The sequence below is a fragment of the Artemia sp. Qi Xiang Cuo genome, chromosome 15, assembly GCF_049724085.1.
Source record: "Artemia sp. Qi Xiang Cuo chromosome 15, ASM4972408v1, whole genome shotgun sequence".
Lineage (NCBI taxonomy): Eukaryota > Metazoa > Arthropoda > Branchiopoda > Anostraca > Artemiidae > Artemia > Artemia sp. Qi Xiang Cuo.
The window spans coordinates 50,092,385-50,111,583 of NC_142808.1; the positions used below are offsets into that span (position 1 = coordinate 50,092,385).

Sequence of the window (19,199 nt, forward strand, 5' to 3'; positions counted from 1 at the left end):
CAGAAGTAAAAAATTGGGTGTATCCATACTTAAAAAAGCAAGGAACAGGAAGAAATTAGTTTCCCCAATTCCTGGACAAATCTAATTTTACAAGATCAAGTATGTATAAATAGCCTATTAGAATTGCTTTTCAATTCAAGATGCCACAAAGTTACAGTGAAATCCTAATTGAAATGCTTTTTACTATCCCAGGAAGTATGCTAGTTGGGTGTCAGTGTGCAGTTGGGCTGTTAAGAAGGAAACACTATAAAACTAGGTTAGGGAAATGAAACTTTTGGGGATAGATCTGCTGACCAATGTTTGTCCTGGGATTGTATTTCAAGGTACCTAATTCCATTCCTTGTCTCTTTAAAGGGCACTGACCTTTGATGACCTTTAAAAATATTTGTGTTATAAAAGTGAGACCTGTACTTTTATAATATACCCCCTACCAAATATTCGGTAAATTTCTACCAAATCATATTATTGAGTTAGGAATAAAGTGAATACACCATTTGATGCCTTTTTTATGCTGATTACAAATAGCCTATAATAATCATTTCTATTGGAAATGAATTTCAGCCCCCCTCTATATATGCCAATTCAGGGTTAGGTTAGGTTGTAGAAATATATACCCTGAATTGGCATATATAGGCTAGGGGGGCTGAAATTAATTTCTGATAGAAATGATTAGCCTACTAGGCTATATTTGTAATCAGCATAAAAAAAGGCATTGAATGGTATATTCACTTTATGTGTAAGTCAATAATATGATTTGGTAGAAATTTACCAAATATTCTTCTAATGCTCAATGAAATATAGCCTACCTAAGTATCATGGGTGCCATAGGCATAAGCTGAATTTTAGGGGGTGGTGGGCTACCTGGTCAGATCAGCACTTCCAATTTTGGATATCAACCCCAGCACATGCATTCAATGCTGACAATGAAAGGTTCAGTCAACTCCAGCTAAAGTATAGTAACTGTCAGGGTAAATATTTACCAAATCATATTATTGAGTTACAACTAAAGTGAATGTACCACTTGATGCCTTTTTTTATGCTCTTTACAAATATAATAGCCTAATCATTGGTAAATATCTACCAAATCATATTATTGACTTAGGAATAAAGTGAATACACCATTCAATGCCTTTTTTTATTCTTATTACGAATATAATAAGCATTTCTATCGGAAATGAATTTCAGCCCCCCCCCCCTTATATAGACCTAACCTAACCCTGAATTGGCATATATAGGGGGGGGGTCCGATAGAAGTGCTTATTATATTTGTAATCAGCATAAAAAAAGGCATCAAATGGTGTATTCACTTTAGTCCTAACTCAATAATATGATTTGGTAGATATTTACCTAATCATTTTTGTTGGAAATGAATTTTAGCCCCCATCTCTGTAAATACCACGTCCGTTTTTTTTTTGCCCACTTAGGGGGGGGGGGGAAAGTTTAAACGGACACTCTCAGTTACATCATAAATAAAATTACCCCGCCCCCCCTCCGGGACAAATATATACCCTGAATTGGTATATATATATAGGGTAAAGGCACTGATGATTCGACAGTGCAATTTTGGAACCACAGTAGAAATTTTCCTTCAAAACGGGATAGCTCTGCTTAGCCGTGACTTAGAGCGCCATCTCTTGGAGCCGTTGTTATATTCGACGGTGCAAAACGTGGACACTATATCCAGTACACCCAGATAAGAAAAGAACATTCAATTTGGTCAGTTTCTTGTTTTTGACGCAAAAGGAGCTCCCGACAATTTTTCAGGTATGTAATGTTCAAACTGTCATTACTTGGTTATTTATTGCAAGAAAAAGTTGGGATAAGCGCCAATGTGTCAAGATACATCTGATCTTCTCTGAAATGTAGCCACATTAGCTTTTTCTTGATAAAATTAAATGAAAATGGCAATGGAAATTGCATTGTCGAAACTAGGTTCCAAGTGTTGAAAATTCTTGTTTGATGTAGTGGAATACCAGGCGGACTAAAAATGTTCCTTCACCCTCATTCAAGCGTAAATATCAGCTTCTATCAAGGGATTTATTTCTTTGGCGAATATCTCGTAGTAACCTTGTCAAAATTTTGGACAGACAGCAAAAGGCCGTGTCGAAATATAGGTGACTTTGTCAAAACTTCACTAAACATGTAAAACAGATGAGAAATTATAGGTGTCGAAATTCCAGGTTTCACTGACGAAACCATAGGCACCATAGCTGTCAAATTTATGGGTGCTTTCTGTGCAACGAGAGATTTTGATGATTATTATTTCTAATAATATTTCAGATGAAAGAACATTTAAACAAAAGGTTTTTTTTTTAAACTTTGAAGTTTTACTTACAGACACTGGATTTTTCCATCATTTGAGGAACTGCTTGGCCTCATACCATGCAGGGGTGTAAATTGCTATGGGGCAGTGTGGGCAGTTGCCCCCCCCCCCCCGACCTCGTTTTGCCCCCCGCCCGACCTGATTTTGCCCCTTCCCCCAGATTTTTTTAGATTATACACTTATTTATCCTTCATCCAAATAAAAAATACAAATTTTATCAAATACAAAATCTTATACAAAATGACGCATAGGCCTATTTTTTGGACAAAACTAAGAATCTGCATATGAAAATAAAATCCACTAAATCGAATAAACTTCTTAAATTTCTTGAAGTCCACTCCCGTTTTCCTAGACCCTATCCCTTCCGAAATACTAGTGAAACAATTTTGTTATACTAAATTTGTTGTACTGATTATACCAAATACTACATACTTGAAACGATTTTGTTAGTTTTATTACTTCTACTTTTTGCGTAGTCTTTTATACTTTTATACATTAAATGAAGTTGAAGAAAAACAAAGAAACAAGAATATACATGTCAAATACACCAGGTTCCACCCAAAAGTATTCCCCAAGCATTTAGATGGGTGTTGAATTAGGTTCCGACTTGCAACGAAAACAGGTAACTTCTTTGTTGTGTCAAATTATTAGGTGAAAATGCTCTAATTTCGGAAAATCGGAGTCTTGTACCTTTTCAAGACAAAACTTCTCATCAAACAGTTAGATTCCTAGATGTTTTTCCTACATACTAAAACCCTTTTCATACCGAAAGTCTTTAAATTAAGACTTCTAGAGTAGAAAAACTGGTTTTTTACAAAAACTGTCAAATCATCGGTTTGACACCTGATACAGGTGTCGAATTGGGTTCCGACTTGCGTCGAAAACAGGTAACTTTTTTGTTGTGTCAAATTTGTTGGTGAAAATGCTCTAATTTCGGAAAATTGGAGTTTTATACCCTTTCCAGAGAAAACTTCAAACTTCTCATCAAACAGTTAGATTCCTAGATGTTTTTCCTACATACTAAAACCCTTTTCAAACCGAAAGTCTTTAAATTAAGACTTCTAGAGTAGAAAAACTGGTTTTTTTTTACAAAAACTGTTGAATCATTGGTACCTTTACCCTAGGGGTGGGGGCTAAAATTCATTTCCAACAAAAATGATTATTATATTTGTAAAGAGCATAAAAAAGGGCATCAAGTGGTATGTTTACTTTATTTGTAATTCAATAGTATGTTTTGGTAAATATTTACCACTGTCAGTGACCAAGACAGTAGCATTCTGCTGACTTCAAATTCAATATTTCTTGAGTCCTAGGCATAGGTAGGTATTTATAAATACTGAGGTTTTGATTCCATGACATTGCAATATTAGCCTACTTGAAACAATAGGTTGTGAAAATTGTCCAGTTCCTAACTACTAAATTGTGAATTCAACATTGAGGACAATTTATGTGTTTCCTTATTTGCCATAAAACCTCTAGAGGTGTAATAACTTGGTAATAACTAGGTGGTGTCTAATTAGACAACAGGACCTTTTTTAGCCATTGACAGAAATGAATAGAACTACAAATGCAGGTCTCTCTAATTGCCATCTTAATAGTTATGTCTATTACACCACATGGAAAATTAATTTTTCTCTACTAAATCTGTCTAAATTTTCTTAATAAGTATTTCATTAGTTTGAATATACCACACATATACAATGGTAACTAGGCTATTATAAATACATAGACAGTTAATAGTAGACACCTAATTATAATTACAAATTTTTAGCTTGGCTCTAATCTTGGAAAATAAGCTACTGCTCAATCTGGAACAAAGGATCTTAAAATTGAAGTATCTCAATCATGAGCAGATTCAATCACTGACATGTGTTGTGAAAAAGATTAATCATTTTTAAATCTGCTTGGCTATAAGATTATAGTCAGCCAATGCTAACTATCTGCATCAGGTCCATGATTAAGAACCTGCTGCCCTTGTTTAGGGAAGATACATTTTAGTCAAAACATTTGTCCAAGATCACTGCTTATTTAAAAAAATAAGCACACATCCTCATCTTTCTTTGATTTTTTTTGTTTCAAAATTTGGATTTTTTTTTTTTTGCAGAAATGAGCCTGAAACCTTCAGAGTATGGTTCTCTAAGATACTGAATCTGATGGTTCTCTAACACACAGTACCTGATTCTCTAACCAAGTACTGAGTAGAGATGGTTCTCTAACATACACTGGTGAATCTAATGGTTTAATTTCTGTTATCATCTCTAGACTTTTAGGGGGTTGCCTCCTTTTATAGAAATTATGGCAATTTTTTCAGGCTTGTAGAGATGTTTAGGTGTAGCAATAATGGCAATAATGTATGTAGCAATAATAGTTTAATTTCTGTTACAATCACTAGACTTTTAGGGGGTTGCCTCCTTTTATTGAAATTATGGCAATTTTTTCAGGCTTGTTGTTCAGGTCTAGCATTAAACTTAACAAACTTTATGTGTTTGGAATCAGCATTAAAAAGGAATTCTTTTGATTTATAAATTCTTTTCAAAATTTCTTGTTTTAAAGTTTCATTTATGGTTGGTCCTGTTGAACATAAATGGTTTCATTCTACACCATGCTCAATATAGTGCTCTTTATTTATTTTGGAATATAAGTCAAATATTCTAAAAAAATTTCTTTTTTTCAATCTTTTATTTGTCATAATTTCCCTTTGGCTGCTCTATATTACATATGGGGAAGATTTTTCAGGGGTAGATAGAAGAAAATATAGTTGATATAAAGAAGAAAATGTTTCTGTAAGATACTCAATGACTTCATTTTTGTTTTTCTTTAAAACTACATAAATATTGGGTGGTTGTTTGTGATTGATTGGACAATACTATATTGTATTTCAATTAGAGTGTGAAGTTTCACTTTGAAAAATACATGTGAATACTCATCTAAAGAGTAGAGTTTTTAATGCTATGTGCTGTCTACCTCCCTGCCTCTCTTGCAAATGAAGATAATTTCTTAAACCACATTGGCCTGTCATCACATAAAGAAAGAAAAACGAGCAAAAATGGGGTTTTTATAGGCCAAATGAAGATACTGAAAAAACAAAGCGAATATTTCGAGATGACAAACGCCTCTCTTCTTCAGCGCGAAACGAAACGATGTATCAATAAAAGCCAAAAATTAAAAGAATTAAAACCAACTACCTAACAACCATAAAAGGGAGTTATTCGCCAATATCCGCGATTTGCACAAAATCCCCCCCAAAAAAATATAAACTGCCATCGACGGATACTAGCAAACAACTGACAAAGACAAGGAAACAATTTATTCACTCGAAAAACAAAACGAACCAGCAATTAAATAAGTTGGAGAACTATGTCATTTGATTTCGGATTTTAATTAATGCATTTCTTGCAGACACCCTTTGAGACCCAAGGGGTTGTTCACGTGTTTGATTATATGACTGGGAAAGTGGTTCAAGTTTTATTTCAGGGATTACTAAAGTATCGGCTTTTCATTTGAGAAAACCGAAATATGACTCTTTTATCCTTAAATCACCGGAATCTCTGTTTAAAGCTAGACCTAAATGTTGGTACTTATAAATTTCAACAGCTTCTCTGTAGTGCTGGACTATACCTTTATCATGCGAAATAACGCTAGCTTGATTAAACAAAATAGTATGGTCTGGGTTTTGAAAAATGTGCTTTGCAAGGGCAGAGTCAAAATTTTCTGTTTTTTTTCGCTTTTTAAGTGTATTATTAATTGAACTAGAGTGCTGAATAAATCTATCCGTGAGTCGCTTATTAGTTCTTCCGATATACCAAAGACAATACGAACAAGGAATTCTGTAGACACCGGAGTTTTCACCTATCGGGATGGGGTCTTTACCTTGATAAATTTGTGAGCTGATAGTTTTTATGTATCTATAATAAGTGTAAATGTTATTTTTCCTAAGATTTTTTTGAAATTTGGTCTGAAATCCTTTTAAAATAGGGGAGACCAAGATAAACTGAATTTCCCTTTGATTTGTGTTTTCTGTGGAACTATCTGATAATCTTTTAATGCGTTTTGTAATTACAGATTCTATTAAACTAATTGGATAACCATTCCCAAATAAAATATCTCTAAGGGGGTTGATCTCTAAATCCAAGAAACGTGTTGAACAAACTTTCAATGCTCTACCTACTAGAGAAGTGACAACTCCTCTTTTTGCAACAGGAGAACGATTAGAGGAATAAATAAAGTAACGGTCATTATGTGTGGGTTTTCTATAGACACTAAACTCAACACAAGAATCATTTCGGTGCACCAGAACATTTAAGAAATGAAGACGCCTCTCCATCTCTGATTCCTGAGTAAATTTCAGTTTTGGATCCAAGGAGTTGAGCAAGTGAAGAAAAGAACCCAGAGACTCGTCACCATGCTCACATAAATAAAATATGTCATCTTTAAAACGAACCCAAAATTCAGGTTTACAAGAACTTTGCAAAATAGCCCTTTCTCCAAGGTCTTCCATGAAAATATCAGCCTGTATTGGAGAAAGGGGGGCACCCAAGGAGAGCCCATATTTCTGTCTATAAAAAATGCCTCTATAATGGAAGTAAAAAGAAGTTCTGTTACAAAGGGCTGTAAGCGAAAGAAGTGTCTGATTCGAAAGAGTAGATTTGGTTTAACCAAAACTTGCTTTACCTTGGTAACAAAATCAGCGGAATTTTTAATATAGGATTTCTGAGCCTGAATTAGTGGGCGAAATATCACTGATAAGAATTTCCCTATTTTTGCTGTAGGAGAATTAAAAGAAGAAACAATGGGTCGAAGTGGATTACCGGGCTTATGAACAAAATCAGCTATTCCGCTGATTTTGTTTCCAAGGTAAAGCAAGTTTCGGTTAAACCAAATACAAGAATTGGCAGTTTTGATGCAGATTCAATGTATACCAATTGTGATCCTCAAAAGACCGAAATGTTTTTAGAGCAAAAACCTAATTCTAACACATCTATATCAGAAAAATCTACTCTTTCGAATCAGACACTTCTTTCGCTTACAGCCCTTTGTAACAGAACTTCTTTTTACTTCCATTATAAAGGCATTTTTTATAGACAGAAATATGGGCTCTCCTTGGGTGCCCCCCTTTCAGCAGAGGCAGAGGTTATATCAGCCATTTGATTTTTGTATGCTTACTAAAGAGTTTGTGTTTTTTCCCTTTTTCTTGCCTAAAGGCAAGTGGCTATTTTTCATAATAAAGACTGCGAGCAGTCAATTGTCTTTTTGTCATTAGTCTGTCTTTTTAGTCAGTTTTTTGTTTTATTTTTGTGTCTTTGCTTTGTCCCCATAGGCCAGGAAGAGGGGTTTTATCAGAGGCAACGCTGTAGTGTTGCCTATAGTAAAGGCCATACGGCTCCAATGTTTTATTATTTATTATTTTATTTTTCCCAGAGGCACTTCATATGGAAGGGGTCGTCGTAGAAACTTCAAAGGGGGATCATTCGATTGGAAATTGAGAGTTCTAGTGCCCTTTTTAATAGTCGAAATTGATAGGATGGCAACTATCCCCCCCCCCCCACGCCCATCCTTCCCCCCCCCACATCCAAGCAAAATTTTGAGATAGCCATTTTGTTCAGCGTAGTTGATTTCCAGATAGAAAATATATTTTTGAGGAGGATACCCCCTCACAACCCTCAGGGCAAGGGTTTTAAGTTATGCCCTGGGGGTATATGAGGTTTTTATCGAAGGCGTTGTTATAGAAACTTCAAAACAGGTTCATTCAATTGGAAATTAAAGAGCTAGTGCCCTTTTTAATAGTCGACAGTGATTGGAGTGTAACTAGCCCACCCCCCCCTACACCCATCATTTCCCCCAACACATCCCATCCAAATTTTGGGCTAGCCATTTTGTTCAGCATAGTTGATTTCCAGATAGAAAATTTATTTTTGAGGAGGATACCCCCTCACAACCCTCAGGGCAAGGGTTTTAAGTTATGCCCTGGGGGTATATGAGGTTTTTATAGAAGGCGTTGTTATAGAAACTTCAAAACAGGATCATTCAATTGGAAATTAAAGAGCTAGTGCCCTTTTTAATATTCGACAGTGATTGGAGTGTAACTAGCCCACCCCCCCTACACCCATCATTTCCCCAAACACATCCCATCCAAATTGTGAGCTTGCCATTTTGTTCAGCGGAGTTGATTTCCAGATAGAAAATATATTTTTGAGGATCATACCCCCCCACATTCCGCAGAGATTGGGCTTTAAGCTAAGCCCTGGGTGAGTATAAGGTTATTGTAGAAGGTATTGTGGTAGAAAAATCATAACAGGTTCATTCGATTTGAACTTAAAGAGCTAGTGCCCTTTTTCATAGTCGAAAGAAATTGGAGTGTCCCTAGCCCCCCCCCCCCACGCCCTTCATTTCCACCAACACATCCAATCAAAATTTTCAGATAGCCATTTTGTTCAGCATAGTTGATTTCCAGATAGAAAATATATTTTTCAGGTGGATACTCCCCCACAACCCAAATTTTGAGATAGCCATTTTGTTCAACCTAGTTGATGTCCCGATAGAAAATATATTTTTGAGGAGGATACCCCCCCCACAACCCTCAGGGCAAGGGTTTTAAGTTATGCCCTGAGGGCCTATAAGGTTTTTATAGAAGGTGTTGTCGTAGAAACTTCAAAAAAGCCTCATTCAATTGGAAATTAAAGTGCTAGTACCCTTTTTAATAGTCCAAAATGATTGGAGGGCAACTAGCCCCCCCCCATGCCCATCATTCCCCCAAATACATCCAATCAAAATTTTGAGATATCCATCTTGTTCAGCATAGTTGATTCCCAGATAGAAAATATGTTTTTGAGGAGGGCACTCCCCCACAACCCTCAGGGCAAGGGTTTTAAGTTATGCCCTGGGGGCATATAAGGTTTTTAAAGAAGGTTTTGTCGTAGAAACTTTAAAGCAGGCTCATTTGATTGGAAATTAAAGGGCTATTGTCCTTTTTAATAGTCCAAAATGATTGGATGGCAACTAGCCCCCCCCCTACCCCCATAATTCCCCAAAACACATCCAATCAAAATACTGAGATAAACATTTTGGTCAGTATTGTTTTTTACCAAATAGAAAATATATTTTTGTGGAGGACAGTCCCCCAAGACCATTAAGATATGGAGTGTGATATACCACTGGGGTGAATATAAGGTTTTCATAGAAAGTGTTGTTGTAGAAAGCTCAAAACATGCTCATTCGATTGGAAATTAAAGAGTTACTGCCCTTTTTACTATTCGAAAGTGAATGGAGTGTAACTAGCCCCCTCCCCCCCCCCACCCCCCACAAGTCCCCCAACCCATCCCATCCAAAATTTAACATATCAGTTTTGTTCAGCATAGTTGATTTGCAGATATAAAATATATTTTTGAGGAGGACACTCCCCCACAACCCTCAGGGCAAGGGTTTTAGGTTATGCCATGGGGGCATATAAAGTATTTGAAGAAGGCGTTGTCGTAGAACCTTCAAAACAGGCTCATTCGATTGGAAACTAAAGGGCTATTGCCTTTTTTAATAATCCAAAATGACTGGAGGGCAACTAGCCCCCCCCCCACGCCCCTCAGGCCCCCAAACACATCCAAACAAAAGTTTGAGATAGCCATTTTGTTCAGCATAGTTGATTTCCAGATAGAAAATATATTTTTGAGGAGGATACCCCCTCACAACCCTCAGGGCAAGGGTTTTAAGTTATGCCTTGGGGGTATATGAGGTTTTTATAGAAGGCGTTGTTGTAGAAACTTCAAAACAGGTTCATTCAATTGGAAATTAAAGAGCTAGTGCCCTTTTTAATAGTCGAAAGTGATTGGAGTGTAACTAGCCCCCCCCCCACACCCATCATTTCCCCAAACACATCCAATCAAAATTTTCAGATAACCATTTTGTTCAGCGTAGTTGATTTCCAGATAGAAAATATATTTTTGAGGAGGATACCCCCCCCCTCCACAACCCTCAGGGCAAGGGTTTTAAGTTATGCCCTGGGGGCATATAAGGTTTTTATAGAAGGCGTTGTTGTAGAAACTTCAAAACAGGCTCATTCAATTGGAAATTGAAGAGCTAGTGCCCTTTTAATAGTCAAAAGTGACTGGAGTGTAACTAGCCCCCCCCCCCCCACCCCCATCATTTCCCCAAACACCTCCAATCAAAATTTTCAGATAGCCATTTTGTTCAGCGTAGTTGATTTCCAGATAGAAAATATATTTATCAGGTGGATACTCCCCCACAACCCAAATTTTGAGATAGCCATTTTGTTCAGCGTAGTTGATTTCCAGATAGAAAATATATTTTTGAGGAGGATACCCCCCCACAACCCTCAGGGCAAGGGTTTTAAGTTATGCCCTGGGGGCATATAAGATTTTTATAGAATCGTTGTAGAAACTTCAAAACAGGCTCATTCGATTGGAAATTGAAGAGCTAGTGCCCTTTTTAATAGTCCAAAATGATTGGAGGGCAACTAGCCCCCCCCCCCTCACGCCCATCATTCCCCCAAACACATCCAATCAAAATTTTTAGATAGCCATTTTGTTCAGAGTAGTTGATTCCCAGATATAAAATATATTTTTGAGGTGGACACTCCCCCACAACCATCAGGGCAAGGGTTTTAAGTTATGCCCTGGGGGCATATAAGGTTTTTATAGAAGGCATTGTCGTAGAAACTTTAAAACAGGCTCATTCGATTGGAAACTAAAGGGCTATTGCCCTTTTTAATAGTCCAAAATGACTGGAGGGCACCTAGCCCCCCCCTCCACGCCCATCATTTCCCCCAACACCACCCAACCAAATGTTGAGAGAGCCATTTTGTTCAGCGTAGTTGATTTACAGAGAGAAAATATATTTTTGAGGAGGATACTCCCCCACAACCCTTAGGGCTAGGGTTTTAAGTTATGCCCTGGGGCCATATGAGGTTTTTATAGAAGGTGTTGTTGTAGAAACTTCAAAACAGGCTCATTCAATTGGAAATTGAAGAGCTAGTGCCCTTTTTAATAGTCAAAAGTGATTTGACTGTAACTAGCCCCCCTCTCCCCCCCCCCACGCCCATCATTTCTCGAAACACATCCAGTCAAAATTTTCAGATAGCCATTTTGTTCAGCGTAGTTGATTTCCAGATAGAAAATATATTTTTCAGGTGGACACTCCCCCACAACCCTCAGGGCAAGGGTTTCAAGTTATGCCCTGGGGGCATATAAGATTTTCATAAAACGCGTTGTTGTAGAACCTTCAAAATAGGCTAATTCGATAGAAAATTAAAGGGATATTGTCCTTTTTGATAGTCCAAAATGATTGGAGGGTAACAAGACCCCCCCACGCCCATCATTTCCCCCACCACATCCCATCAAAATTTTCAAATAACCATTTTGTTCAGCATAGTTGATTCCCAGATAGAAAACATATTTTTGAGGAGGTTATTCCCCCAAAACCCTCAGGGCAAGTGTTTTAGGTAATGCCCTGGGGGCATATAAGGTTTTTATAGAAGGTGTTGTCGTAGAAACTTCAAAACAGGTTCATTCAATTGGAAATTCAAGGGCTAGTGCCCTTTTTAATAGTCAAAAGTGATTAGAGGGCAACTAGCCCCCCCCCCCACGCCCATCATTCCCCCAAATACATCCAATCAAAATTTTGAGATAGCCATTTTGTTCAGTGTAGTTGATTTGCAGATAGAAATTATGTTTTTGAGGAGGATACTCCCCTCCACAACCCTCAGGGCAAGGGTTTTAAGTTATGCCATGGGGGCATATAAGGTTTTTATAGAAGACGTTGTTGTAGAAACTTCAAAACAGGCTCAATCGATTGGAAATAAAAGAGCTAGTGCCTTTTTTAATATTCTAATGTAATTGGAGGGCAGCTAGCCCTCCCCCCCCCACGCCCATCATTTTCCCAAACACATCCAATCAAAATTCTGAGATAGCCATTTTGTTCAGCGTAGTTGCTTTCCAGATAGAAAATATGTTTTTGATGAGGACACTCCCCCACAACCTTCAGGGCAAGGGATTTAAGATATGCCCTGGGGGCATATAAGGTTTTATAGAAGGCGTTGTCGTAGAAACTTAAAAAAAGGTTCATTCAATTGGAAATTCAAAGGGATAGTGCCCTTTTTAATAGTCAAAAGCGATTGGAGGGCAACTAGCCCCACCCCCCTCCCTACGCCCATCATTCCCCCAAACACATCCAATCAAAATTTTGAGATAGCCATTTTTCTTCAGCGTAGTTGATTTCCAGATTGAAAATATATTTTGAGGAGGACACTCCCCCACAACCCTCAGGGCAAAGGTTTTAAGTTATGCCCTGGGGGCTTTTAGGGTTTTTATAAAAGGGCGTTGTCGTAGAAACTTCAAAACAGGCTCATTCGATTGGAAATTAAAGGGCTAGTGCCTTTTTTTATAGTCGAAAGTGATTGGAGGGTAGCTAGCCCCCCCCCCTACGCCCATCATTTCCCCAAACACATCCAATCAAACTTTTGAGATAGCCATTTTTTTCAGTGTAGCTGATTTCCAGATAGAAAATATGTTTTTGAGGAGGACACTTCCCCGAAACCTTCAGGGCAAGGGTTTTAAGATATGCCCTGGGGGCATATAAGGTTTTTATAGAAGGCGTTGTCGTAGAACCTTCAAAAAGGTTCATTCGATTGGAAATTCAAAGGGATGGTGCCCTTTTTAATAGTCAAAAGTGATTGGAGGGCAACCAGAAACTTCAAAACAGGCTCATTCAATTGGAAATTCAAAGGGTTAGTGCCTTTTTCAACAGTCAAAAATGATTTGAGGGCCACAAGCCCGCTCTCCCAACGCCCTTGAGTACCCGCAACACAACCAAGCAAAATTTTGAGATAGCCGTGTTGTTCAGCGTAGTTAATTTCGATATAGCAAATATATTTTTGAGGAGGACAATCCCCCACTACTCTCATGGCAAGGGTTTTAAGTTATACCCTGGGGACATATAAGGTTTTTATAGAAGGTGGTGTCTTAGAAACTTCAAAAAAGGCTAATTCGATCGGAATTTCTGAGGGCTAATACTTTTAGTAATAGTCGACAGTGATTTGAGGGCAACTACCCCCCCTCTCACGCCCCCTCTTTCCCCAAACATATCCAATCAAAATTTTAAGACAGCCATTTTATTAAACGTAGTTTTAAGTTCTGGAAATTAGGTCTTTGAGGATTACAACTCCCCCAAAGCCCTCAGGGCAAGGGTTGCAATATGAAGGATTCTCCGAATCCTTCATATTGTTTCTTATGGAAGGATGCTCGTTTCTTATGGAAGGAGCCTAAAACCTACTGCGTCATTGGCGCTTTAGGCTTCTGCAGGGGTTTTAGGCTTCTGCAGTGAGAAAATACCCAAACCCTTGTTTGTAGTTATTTTTATTCGATTCAAACTTGATTTGCATATTCAATTTAAGTTTCACTCGTTTTAAGATTCATTTATTCATTTACATTATATATATTGTATGTTTTGTTCGCATTGATTTTTATTTAATTTCTGTTCGTTATAAGTTTCATTTATACCTTAATAGCAAAATATTTGGTGTCGTCTTAAGCTAGATTTTCATATTCAATCTAAGCAATGCTCACCTTAAGATGCATTTATTAATTTATGTTTATACCTTTTGTATGTTTTTTGCAATGATTTTTCTCGGAATTTCCTGTCGTTTTAGGTATCGTTGATTCTTTACTAGTAGCTTATGTTGGTTTAAGGCTTTCGTTTTTACATGTACTTGTACCTCATGACAATAAATTCAGAATGGCCTTTATCTTTATCTTACAAACCTTTTTTTAGGAATTTTTTTTTTAAATAATTCACAAAAAAAGGAGAAATATGCCATTTATGTAGAATATTGTAGTAGCTGCCACTTTTCTTGATTTTCAAGCCAAGGGATGTTATGTTTCCTATATAGGGGTTTCCAACTAGGCGGTTCTAATGGTGTATTTTTTGTTTTGATCTGACTCTATTTTCAGAAATGGGTCATTATATTTCTTAGCAATGGACATGATCATCTCTTACTTGGTTGCTAGCTACTGCTGCAACCCAGATATTTTAAGATATTAATAAAAAAAACTTTCCAAAAAATAAGTTTTTCAAAGAAAAGTAAAGGCCATTTTAAACTTAAGCTCAGAAGATACAAATCCCTGTTAAAACTCAAACTAAAAATGACCAGAAATTACTATTAAAGAATAAATAAAACCAAAAATGAGCAGAAATTAAATAAACAATCATAGCAAAAGATAAAACAAGTAATAATATAAATGAATAAATAGATCTTAAAGCAAGTAATGCTTAGATTGAATATAAAAACCAAGCTTAAAACAAAAAATAATATTTTGCTATTAAAGTATAAATGAAACTTAAAACAAGCAGAAATTAAATAAACAATCAATGCAAACAAACATGCAATAGATATTATTGTAAATGAATAAATAAATCTTAAAACGAGTGAAACTTAAATTGAATATCAAATCAAGCTTGAAACAAACAAAAATCACTACAAACAAGAGTTTGGGTATTGCCTCCTTCTCTCACTGCAAAAGTCTAAAACCTACTGGGTCATTGGTGCTTTACTGACAACCAATTTTATTACAGATATTTTCTTTTGTACTTAATATTAAAACAAAATTAAAACAAATTAAAACAAAATTACAGTGAAATAAATTCTTGAACTGATGGATCTTTCAACAATTAATATCATTATACATCAAATATTCAATTCGATATTGTTTATACTTTCCAAGACTGTTCAAGATGCATATAGTTTTCAGTAAAGCACCAATGAAGCAGTAGGTTTTAGACTTTTACAGTGAGAGAAGGAGGCAAAACCTAAAGTTTGTAGTGATTTTTGTTCATTTCAAGCTTGATTTGCATATTCAATTTACGTTTCACTTGTTTTAAGATTTATTTATTCATTTAGATTAATATCTATTGTATGTTTGTTTGCATTGATGGTTTATTTAATTTCTGTTCATTTTGAGTTTCATTTATATTTCAATAGCAAAATATTTTTTTCATTTTAAGCTTGATTTTCATATTCAATCTAAGTATTCCTTGCTTTTAGTTCTATTTATTCATTTATATTATTAGTCTTTGTTGTTTTTTGCTATGATTTTTTATTTAATTTATGTTTGTTTTGTGTTTCATTTATTCTTTAATAGTAATTTCTGGTCGTTTTGAGTTTGAGTTTTAACAGGTATTCGTCTCTGCTGAGCTCAAGTTTAAAATGGCCTTTATTTCTCTTTGAAAAACCTATTTTTTGGAAAGTTTGTTTTTTAATTAATTTTTGTTTGTTTTGATTGCAAAAAGTTTCAAGTTTTTAAAAATTCCTTATTTCAAATAAAACTTAAAAAAAAAAATCAAATGTTCATCAAAGTGTCAAAACTGGTATCAAAGTAGCAATATCAAAGTGAAAAAATGGGTTTTTATCAACCTTGTAGTTTTTATTATCTGATGTTTGAACTCTTTTTAACAAAATGGATATTTCAAAATTTTTATAGGATGGGTTTGGGGAAAAGGGGTGTGGGGGCGAGGGCTAATTGCCTTTTAACCTCTTTTCACTCTTTAAAAGTGAACTAGAACTTTCTATTTTCGATCAAATGAGCCCTCTCTGAAGTTTACACAAGCATCCCTTCTATAATAAACATATATACCCCCAGAGTAAAACTTACAACGCCTGTCCTGGGGTTCTGGGGGGCTGTATTGACCCCGGAGTTTTAATATCTGATGTTTGGACTACTTTTGACAAAATGGTCACCTCAAATTTCTATTGGATGGGTTTATCCGTCTGATAAACCCAAAGGCGTGGAGGGCGGGAGTTGCTAGTTGCCCTCCAATCTTTTTTTACTCTGAGAAAATGAACTAGAACTATAATTTCTATTCAAATGAGCCCTCTCTGAAGTTTATACAAGCATCCCTTTTGTAAGAATGATATACAGTCCCAGGACATAACTTACAATGCCTGGGCCCTGGGGGGTTGTGTTGACACCAGAGTTTTTATTATCTGACCTTTGAACTATTTTATAAAAAATTCCTGTCTCAAATTTTGTATCAGATGGGTTTTGGGTAAAAAGGGTGTGTGTGTATGGGGGGGGGGGAGCTAGTTGCCCTCAGATATCTATTGACTCTTAAAAAGTGAACTAGAACTTTCAATTTCCAATCAAATGAGCTCTGTCTGAAGTTTATATGAGCATTGCTTTCATAAGAGCCATATACACCCTCAGGACAATACTTACAACGCCTATCCCCTTGGCCCTGGGGAGTTGTGTTTACACTGGAGTTTTTGTTATCTAAGTTTTGAACAATTTTCAAAAAACTAGCTATCTCAAAATTTGAAGTGGATGGGTTTAGGGGAAGAGGGTGTGGGCGGGGTGGCTAGTTGCCCTTAAATTTCTTGACTCTAAAAAAGGGAACTAAAACTTTCAATTTTCAATCAAATGAGCCCTCTATGAAGCTTATTCAAGTATCTCTTTCATAAGAACCATACATGCCCTTTGGGCATAACTTAGAACGCCTTCCCCTGGGCCCTGGGGGGTTGTACTGACTCTGGAGTTTTTTCTTATCCAACCTTTGAACTATTTTTAACCAAATGTCTATCTCAAAATTTTTATCAGATTGGCTTGGAAAAAGAAGCCATGGGAAGTCGGGCTAGTTGCCCTCGGATTTCTTTTGACTATTAAAAAGTGAGCTCGAACTTTCAAATTTCCAATCAAGTGAGCCTTCTATGAAGTTTATACAAGCATCCCGTTCATAAGGACCATATATGCCCCAGGGCATAACTTACAATGCCTACCACTGGGCTCTGGGGGTTGTGTCGACACCTGAGTTTTTGTCATCTGACTTTTGAACAATCTCGAACTTAATGGCTATCTCAAAAATTTTATTGGATGCATTTGCTGGAAAAGGGGCATTTGGGAGGGGGTTAGTTTCCCTCCAATCTTTTTTGACTCTCAAAAACTGAACTAGAACTTTCAATTTCCAATCAAATGAGCCCTGTTTGAAGTTTATACAAGCATCCCTTCTTTTAGAACCATATATGCCCCCAGGGTCAACACTGGATTTTTTGTCGTATGATCTTTGAACTATTTTTAATAAAATAGCTATCTCAAAATTTTTATCTGATGCATTTGCGAAAAAAGGGCGTGGGGAGGGCCGGTTACCCTGGAAAAAAATAAAACATTGGAGCCGTATAGCCTTTACTCTCTTTTGACTATTAAAAAGTGATCTCGAACTTTCAATTTCCAATCAAATGAGCCCTCTGAAGTTTATACAAGCATCCCTTTCATAACAACCATATATGCCATAGGGCATAACTTACAACACCAGCCCCCAGGCCCTAGGGGGTTGTGTTGACACATGAGTTTTTGTTATCTGACTTTTGAACAATTTTAAAATTATTGGCTATCAAAAAATTTTTATCAGATGCATTTGGGGACATCGCGGGGGGCGGGGGGCTAGTTGCCCTCCAATCTCTTTTGACTCTCAAAAACTGAACTAGAACTTTCAATTTTCAATCAAATGAGCCCTGACTGAAGTTTTTATGATCATTCCTTCCATAAAAACTATATATTCCCCAGGGCATAACTGACAACGCCTGCCCTTGGGCCCTGGGGGGTTGTGTTGACTCCGTAGTTTTCATTATATGGTCTTTGAAATACTTTAAAAAAATGGCTATCTCAAAGTTCTTATCAGATGGGTTTAAGAAAAAAGGGCCTGGAAGGGGGGGGGCTAGGTGCCCTCCAATCTCTTTTGACTATTAAAAAGTGAACTCGAACTTTCAATTTCCATTCAAATGAGCCCTCTCTGAAGTTTATATGTGCATCCCTTTCATAAGAACCATATATGTCATAGGGCATGACTTACAATGCCTTCCCCCGGGCCCTGGGGGTTGTGTCAACAACTGAGATTTTGTTATCTGACTTATGCACAATTTTAAACTTAATGGCTATCTCAAAATTTGTATTGGATGCATTTTGGAAAAAAGGGGCCTGGGGGGGGGGCTAGTTGCCCTCCAATCTGTTTAGACTCTCAAAAACTGAACCAGAACTTTCAATTTCAACTCAAATGAGCCCTCTCTAAAGTTTTTACGAGCATCCCTTCCATAAGAACTATATGTTCCCCTAGGGCATAACTTAAAACGCCTGCCCCTGGGCCCTGGGGGGCTATGTCATCCCTGGAGTTTTCATTATATGGTCTTTGAACTATTTTTTCAAAATGGCTATATCAAAGTTCTTATTAAATGGGTTTGAGAAAAAAAGGGCATGGATGGGGGGGGGCTAGGTACCCTCCAATCTCTTTTGACTCTTAAAAAGTGAACTGAAACTTTCAATTTCCAATCAAACGAGCCCTATTTGAAGTTTATACAACCATCCCTTCTATTAGAACCATATATGCCTCCAGGGTATAGCTTACAATGCCTGCCCCTTTGACTCTCAAAAACTGAACCAGAACTTTCAAATTCCAATCAAATGAGCCCTCTTTGAAGTTTTTACAAGCATCCCTTCCATAAGAACTATATATTCCCCCAGGGCATAACTTATAACGCCTGCCCTCGGGCCCTGGGGGCTGTGTTGACCCCTGAGTTTTCATTATATGGTCTTTGAACTGTTTTTTTTTTTTTTTTAAATGGCTATCTCAAAATTCTTATAAGATGGGTTTGAGAAAAAAAGGGCATGGAGGGGGGGCTAGGTGCCCTCCAATCTCTTTTGACCCTTAAAAAGTGAGCTAGAACTTTCAATTTCCATTCAAATGAGCCCTGTTTGAAGTTTATACAATTATCCCTTCTTTTAGAACCATATATGCCCCCAGGGTCGACACCAGAGTTTTTGTCATATGATCTTTGAACTATTTTTAACAAAATAGCTATCTAAAAATTTTTATTGGATGCATTTGCGAA

General features: G+C 36.8%; 1 protein-coding gene across 2 annotated transcripts in view; it reads left to right on the forward strand.

Annotated features, from left to right (window-relative positions):
- The window catches only part of LOC148943802 (tubulin-specific chaperone A-like), a 27,054-nt gene continuing 7,855 nt past the window's right edge, over positions 1–19,199 (forward strand). The window contains exon 1 of one of the 2 annotated variants that reach the window (XM_089101902.1): positions 1–99. The gene's annotated coding sequence lies outside the window, so the exon portion shown is untranslated. Of the gene's footprint in view, positions 100–1,613; positions 1,765–19,199 lie in introns of those variants that run through there. The other variant, XM_089101903.1, reaches the window with a different exon arrangement.